This window comes from Protopterus annectens, chromosome 17.part0 (genome assembly GCF_019279795.1).
Source record: "Protopterus annectens isolate FY-2018-M chromosome 17.part0, PAN1.0, whole genome shotgun sequence".
Taxonomy (NCBI): domain Eukaryota; kingdom Metazoa; phylum Chordata; order Ceratodontiformes; family Protopteridae; genus Protopterus; species Protopterus annectens.
The window spans coordinates 684,703,756-684,711,861 of NC_056751.1; positions in this window are offsets into that span (position 1 = coordinate 684,703,756).

Below are 8,106 nucleotides of genomic sequence, written 5' to 3' on the forward strand. Positions count from 1 at the left end.
CGGGGTGTATTTTCCATGAACCCATTGGGAATTAAACCCACAGTTAGGACAGCTGTTTAACCGTAGCCTCACCTCAGGATACGTACCCAAGTAGTGGCACAAGGCAACTGTAGTCCCACTTCACAAGGATGGTGCATTCACTGACCTGGTAATTACCATCCCATTAGCTTGACAAGCCTTATCTGCAAAGCCATGGAGAAGGATCATGATGGCAGTCATACATAATGACATAGGGGACTTGCATACTCTGGATCCAACCCAGTTTTGCTTGGTCAAATACAGATCATGCCTTTTAAACGTGTCTGACTTTTTAGGATCAGTCACCAAGGCCATTGATGAGGGCAAAGCAGTCCATACAACCTACCGAGACCTAGCAAAGGCCTTCAACACAATACCACCCTCAGGTATCATTGATAAACCCATCTGCTTGAATGTAAATACATACTTCGCCAGACGGGTTGCAAACTGGCTAAGTGACAGAACCCACACGGTCATAGTTGCTGGCGCCATGTCATACTCACAGCCAGTCACAGGTGTTGTCCCACGGGGCTCAGTCCTGGGTCCACTATTTTTCCACATCTACATTTCAAAAGTACAAGCAAACACAGGGGGGTTATGGCTGACAATGTTTGCAGATGACTGCAAACCGGGTGCCATAGTCGGACACACATCTGACACAGATATCCTTCAGAAGGGCCTCACAGCTATGGATAACTGGTGCCAGAGACATGGCCTACAGCTAAATGCCGGGAAATGCATAGTCATACCCTTCGGGAAGAATGAGGTTACCCCTAGCTACCATATAGGTGGCAATCCACTGAGCACAGAGGGAGTTACCAGGGATCTGGGGACCCGTGTTGTCGGTAACTGTTTGTTCGACACACACATTGCTAACGTAGTTAGATAGACCTTCTACATTGGCCACCTGATCATGAAGGCATTCACATCTACATCAGGAGGTCATTGTCCCCTTGTACTCATCACTCATTACACCTATGATTGAGTACAATGCCCCGTTCAGAATGTCTGTGACCCGACACCTGCAGCAGCTGGAAAGGCACCGACAGTTCATCCACAAACGGATGCAGGGTCTCAGGAATATGTGTTATGCTGACCAACTGAAAGGGTTCCATCCCTATTCCGTCGCATACCACTTACCCAGAGGTGACCTGTGCCTGGCATCCAAGGCCAGGTCGAACCCGGATTTGATGACTATGCTTCACCTAAAGAATCTAGATCCCTCAGAATCACAAGGGCTGGTGACGTACACCTTGGCACTGTCATTAATAGAACATGCTGGTGGGACACATTCATCACCCAGACACTCACTATGCTGTGGAACAACATCCCAGTACATGTGAGACAGAGCACCTGGCTGGCCTTGTTTTAGTATTTTGACAAGGATGTCTGAATTGCTTTATTCAACTAACCTTGTAAATGAATATTTACTTTGCCACATTTTTAATCTTTACATTCCATTGATATATTTTACATTAGTCATATTCATAGTGTTTATCTCTATATATTAGGGTTCATTTATATTACTAGGTGTCTCTACTTCTATTAATATAATGGCATAATCCCTAGAACATATATATGTAACGTATACACTCAGACACTTGGAAAACATTATGTTGGGTCTTCTTTCATATTAATACATATAGTATTATTTTCGCAGAAGAATGTAGATGTTGAAGCAATGTCTGATTTACTCACTGTGTGCAATCTGTAACCCGAGTAGACTTTTTAGCTTGTTTGCCTTTAAGGCATTTAATTAATACTTAGCACATCTTATTTACTGCCCAATTAAGGGTGTTAAATGTAGTGAATTGAACTGCATTGTATGTATTCTGAAGAAGTCTGCTTATGAAGCAGACAAAGAGCGCTGCAATAAACTATGGTGACTGCATTTAATTCCTGGTGGGCTCTGAGTGGTCACCGGCCATTTCTACGGTACCTCATTTTTGCTTTGGACTTTTTCATCTGGGTCTCTGTGTTATTTGTATGGGGAATGTCAAGTGTAGTCCCTATGTGTATTACCTGTGTAATGCCTTACTGCGGCAGTGTAATTCCACGGGGTTTGCAGGTACGGGCGCATTCTTGTTCATACGCTTGTCCATCCATGTGAATTGCCTACTGGACAGTGGTATAGGGCTGTACACATTTCACGCCTGCATTTAGCATTCTCCGGTGGATGCTTTGCATTATTAGTAGGGAGTAAGGCAGGTACTATGCCCACATCCCTCACACGGGGTGGGACAACGGATTATCAGCCAGACAACACAGAGCCCCATTTCTGCATACCCAAAATCCCATGGCTGCAAACCTCGACAGTACCCATTACACATCCTTCATGCGTGCGGGACTGGGATGTGGACGCACATGTATGGACACGTCGATCTGGGTATTTCTGTTCATATGTCCTGCATTTCATGGACTCTTGTCAGCAACCTTAAACACGCTGGTAGTGCATATGTCTAACTGTGCCGTAGTCACGGCTATATCATCGTCTGTTGTTCGGACACGGCTGGAGTGGGTTCTGTGAGAATGTATTTTTGGGTCCTTCAATGGACACCAATGTGCATATGTCAAGTTAGATGTTGCTGGACTATGTCCAACTGGCCAGTGCTTTTCACTGCTGCTGTATGTTCCCCAATCGCGGATGTCTGTTTGACTACCCATTCTATGTGGTGCTACGTAACCAGGTGATTTAGTACTGTGAACAAATGTTATACATCCAAAGATGCTGGTTAGCAACTGCTTCAAATAAACCTCAGACATCCCAATAGGACGTATCCATCACTGTACTTTCAACATAACACCACCGGAACATGTTGATCACCTATGTATTCATTTAACCATGTTGTCTTCATAGGAGGGAACGCCATAGTTTACATATCCTACTTGACGTTGTGGGTGTGCCATTAGTATGTGTTCCACAGGTCGCACATCTGTTCCGCTGTATGGTAGCGGGTGCTCCTCATTCTGTTGCTGGCAGATTGAGTGCTGTGTACGCCGGTGTTGGCACGGCGGTCCAACTTTGTATGTGGAATGTCAACTGTACTCCTATGTATATTTCCTGTGTTATGCCTTACCGCGGCTGTGTAATTTCCCGGGTTTGCAGTTGTGGGTGCCATCTTGGCCGTACGCTTGTCCATCCATGAGAATTGCCTACTGGACACTAGTATAGGGCTGTACACATTTCACACCTGCATTTACCATTCTCCGGTGGATGGTTTGCATTATTAGTGGAGAGTAAGGCAGGTGCTACGCACATCCCCAGGCGGGACAAAGGATTACCTGCGAAACAACACCGAGCCCAGTTTCTACATACCCAGGATCCCTTGACTGCAACAGTCGACAGTACCCATTACACATCCTTCATGTGTGCGGGACTGTGATGTGGACGCACTTCTCTGGACCCGGTACCCTGGGTATTTCTGTGCATATGTGCTGCATTTCTTGGACAGCTATCATCAACATTAAACACGCTTGCGGTGCATATGTGTGGCTGTGACGTGGTCACGACAATGAGTTCACGTAGGTGATGATGGAAGGGCACACCTTCCTTTAGTAAATTTTGGGTCCTACAATGGACACCACTGTGCATATGTAAAGTGTAGAGCTTGTCGGACTGTGTCCTTGTGGCCAGTGGGTTTGACTGATGCTGTGTGTTCAACAATCGCGGATGTCTGCTTGACTACCCATTCTACGTGGTGCTACGTAACCAGGTGATTTAGTACTGTGAACAAATGTTATACATCCAAAGATGCTGGTTAGCAACTGCTTCAAATAAACCTCAGACATCCCAATAGGACACATCCGTCACTGTATTTTCAACATAACACCACTGGAACATGTTGATCACCTATGTATTCATTTAACCATGTTGTCTTCATAGGTGGGAATGCCATAGTTTACATATCCTACTTGACGTTGTGGGTGTGCCATTAGTATGTGTTCCACAGGTCGCACATCTGTTCCGCTGTATGGTAGCGGGTGCTCCTCATTCTGTTGCTGGCAGATTGAGTGCTGTGTACGCCGGTGTTGGCACGGCGGTCCAACTTTGTATGTGGAATGTCAACTGTACTCCTATGTATATTTCCTGTGTTATGCCTTACCGCGGCTGTGTAATTTCCCTGGGTTTGCAGTTGTGGGTGCCATCTTGGCCGTACGCTTGTCCATCCATGAGAATTGCCTACTGGACACTAGTATAGGGCTGTACACATTTCACACCTGCATTTAGCATTCTCCAGTGGATGGTTTGCATTATTAGTGGAGAGTAAGGCAGGTGCTACGCACACATCCCTCCCACGGGGCGGGACAAAGGATTACCTGCGAAACAACACCGAGCCCAGTTTCTACATACCCAGGATCCCTTGACTGCAACAGTCGACAGTACCCATTACACATCCTTCATGTGTGCGGGACTGTGATGTGGACGCACTTCTATGGACCCGGTACCCTGGGTATTTCTGTGCATATGTGCTGCATTTCATGGACAGCTATCATCAACATTGAAGACGCTTGCGTTGCATATGTGTAGGTGTGGCGATGGTCACGACAATGAGTTCATGTGGGTGATGACGGAAGCTGGCAGGCATTCCATGAAGTAGAATTTTTGGGTCCTACAATGGACACCACTGTGCATATGTAAAGTGTAGAGCTTGTCGGACTGTGTCCTTGTGGCCAGTGGGTTTGACTGATGCTGTGTGTTCAACAATCGCGGATGTCTGCTTGACTAACCATACTGTGTAGTGCTACAGGAACCATGTTTTCCGAGACCAGAACCCAATGGTGTACATCCACTGTTGCAGGTTAACAACCGCTTTAATTAATCCCCAGAGGGCATGGTTGGGAGGTATCGCCACTTTATTGTCGGAACAACACCTCCAGACTAGGTACATCACGGGAACTTTAGCCCGGTCTTACCGGCCATTTGCAATTGTAATTAGCAGACACGTGTCAATACATGTATAATAATACATATTGTCATGCCGAAGGTAATCTATGTTATTTGGACAATGGCTTCGGCTATTGGCATCCGTTGCTGTGAGTGTTGCCAGTTACCATACACATTGCTTGCTCAGAGGCAGACTTCCCAATTCTGCACACTACTGTGGTCTCCTTTAAGGACCCTGAGCCAGTGGTCGACAGTACTGCAGCCACTGCATCACTCACATATGCCGTCTACCAGTACCTACAGGACTGCATGAACCAGGCATTCCCTTACCCAACTGTGGTTTATTGTACCAATGCCAAGCATCCAGTGTGGTGTACCCCAGCCATACACAGGCTGTACAACAAGAGGAGGTGGCTACTACAAGGCGGAGCAGGCACCTTGTGAGGTATGACACCCTTGGTCATCATATGTGTAGAGCTACATGCTGTCATGACATGGTCCAGGGCACATTCCACAGATATACCTACATGGACCTGGCTGACAATCATACCACCTTCATTTGCTATGCTCGACACCTGGGAGGTCACTCCCACATATGCTCTGACTGGGTTCACGAAGATGTGGAGTTTACTCAACATACACACATTGCCAAAATACGGCCTGACAAGTTCGGTGAGGACATCTCCACACCCTCCCCCCCACATGAGGGGATGTCTGTACCAACGGTTTGTGGTCCCCAAATGTTCTGTGACACACGGGTGGGACATGCTCTCTCCAGGGTAGTGGACATAGCATCCATGAGACAAGCTGGTGACCCGTCTGTGTACTACACTATCTCATTGAGGAATTAGACCCACAGTTAGGACAGCTATTTCTTTGTAGCCTCACCTCAGGTAACGTACCCAGGTTGTGTCACACGGCAACTGTAGTCCCACGTCACAGGGCCAATGCCTCCTCTGACCCTGGTTATTACTGTCCCATTACCATGAGGAGACCTATCTGCAAAGACATGGGGAGGGATCATACTGCAGCTCGTAGATGAAGGCATAGGGGACATGCATACTTTGCATCCAACATGGTTTGGCTTGTTCAGGGGCGGTTCATGCCTTTCAAGCATGGTTGACATTTTCGGGACAGTCACCGAGGCCATTGATGGGGTCTTGCAGTCCATACAGCCTACCTCGACCTGGCAAAGGCCTTCAACACATTACCCCCCTCAGGTATCGTTGATAAACCCATTGGCTGGGATGTGAACATGTACATCACAGGATGTGTTGTAAACTGTCTATGTAACACAACCCACGCGGTCATAGTTGCTGGCAGCATGTCAGACCTACTGCCTGTCGCAAGCGGTGTCCCATGGGGCCCTTCCTGGGTCCACTCCTCTCATACATCTACATTTCCACAGTACAGGCACACACAGGGGTGTTATGGGCAACATTGTTTGTAGATGACTGCGAAACAGGTGCCATAGTGGGACGGACATCTGACACAGTTATCCTTCAAAGGGGCCTCCCAGATATGCATATCTGCTATCAGGGACATGTCCCACAGCTAAATGCTAAGTAATGCCACATCATACCTGTCCAGCATATAGGTGGCTGTCCACTGAGCGCAGGGGTGTTTACCAGGGATCAGGGGACAGAGTTTGTCGGTCACCATTCCTTCAACACACACGTTGCTATCGTGGTTCGGTGGGACTTCTACATAGCCCACCTGTTTGTGCAGGGATTCACATCTACATCAGGGTAGGTCATTATCTCCTTGTACCCATTACGTGTTACACCTATGATTTACTACATTGCCCCAATCGGAGGGTATCTGACCCAACACCTACAGCAGCTGGGAAGGCCTCATAGGTTAATTGTCATACAGATGCAGGGTGACATGGATTTGTGTAATGCTGCCCCACTTGTAGGACCCCTGCCCCATTCAGTCACATACCTGTTGTTTAGTGTTGACCTGTGCCTGACATACGAGGCCATGTCAACCCATATGTCATGTCTATGCTTCACCTACTGTATCTGTATCCCTCAGAACCACAAGGGCAGGTGACATGAACCTTGTCACGGTCATTAATGGGATGTGTTGGAGTGACACATATGTCACCCGGACACTCACAATGCTGTGGATCTACATTGCAGTACATGTGAGACAGAGATCCTTCCTAGCCTTGTTCGGGGTATGTTGTCCATTGGATGGGGAATTGCAGATATAGGCCGGGATTACATCATTATCACTGCTTGACAGAGGTACAGCAATATCATAAGTATTTTATCTCCGGCACAGAAGGTTGGCAAAGTAATCCTAACTATGGTGTAGGGTTATGGCTGAACCTGAGTCGATGGCCTACCCTGTACCTATGGACGTATGAACCTATATTCATAGTTTGTCCCATTTACACTTGTCTATCCCCTATCCTCTTTCTCATGTGTATATTTCTGTGGCACATGATTGTCCTCTGTATTACTTGCAGGTATGCTGTCTACAGTGCACATACGTCACAGTTGATGACAGTGTATCTGTGTCCCTAACACTGTGATACTGAGGACTACCACACATCCTTCAAAACATTACATGCATATGTCCATTCTATTCTTCTTTGGCCTATGGGGGGGGTGTTAAGGCAACAATTACACAAGTCCCTGTTTGTGCATGCTTCATGTTGGTGTTTGACCAGCCTCCATTGCAGTCGTGTGTTGGACGGTAGTGTTTCTGTGTGTTTGGCATGTGTTTTATTGCGGTACATCTGTGGGAGGTGTGGTTGGCACATGTTCCTCTTTGCAGGGACACCCATCCTGGGGTTTGTGTCATGCATCTGCACTTGGCACGTGCCATATGCCCTGTACTATTCCCACAGTCGTGTATGCCTTCATGCACTACTACTGCGTGTTACTGGCTGTTTGTATGTGGTACACATGGTGATTGTGGTGTTTGGCTTGACCTATTCCCATGCTAAAACATACACATCTATCAATTATGTTCTTTAAATCAAACTGTAACACTCATTCGTCTTTTCAAAATGACAGTCAGTAACACAGGAAGCTCAGATTAACAACGTTTTACTACTGTGCACCAGGAGGAAAATAACTATGCAGTACAAGTTTAGAGTTTTATCTTACTCTATACAGGTAACAGCTGTATGAGTATTGTGTTTGCAATCATCTTTTGCACACCTTAATGATGTGGTCAGTCACAGGGCA